We start from the raw sequence: 425 nt of genomic DNA, 5'->3' as shown, positions 1-425 counted from the left end.
GATTACTAAAAAAAAAATCCTTGTACTGTAACTGTAGATTACACTAAATAAATAAATATAAATTATATAATGAATTCAAACTCAGGATTCAAAGATAATGAAAGACATTGATATGAACCAAAAGTTTAATAAAACACCAACACACACACACACACACACACACACACACACACACACACACACACACACACACACACACACACACACACACACACACACACAATAAATGGTTACATCTTTATGTAAAAATATATTACTCAAATACCAACATTAATTTTAATAATACAATAAAATTGAGGATGAAATGCAAGTCTATAAAAGTTACTCACATAAAAGGTGGTGTGTTCCATTAGCAAATGAAAAGTCAATTTCTCAGGATTATAAATATTCATCATGTGCAGATACCATACAACGCATTATTTAAT

The sequence above is a fragment of the Polyodon spathula genome, chromosome 5, assembly GCF_017654505.1.
Source record: "Polyodon spathula isolate WHYD16114869_AA chromosome 5, ASM1765450v1, whole genome shotgun sequence".
NCBI lineage: Eukaryota > Metazoa > Chordata > Actinopteri > Acipenseriformes > Polyodontidae > Polyodon > Polyodon spathula.
The sequence above is the reverse complement of the archived record's forward strand: the minus strand, read 5'-3'. Positions refer to the sequence as shown.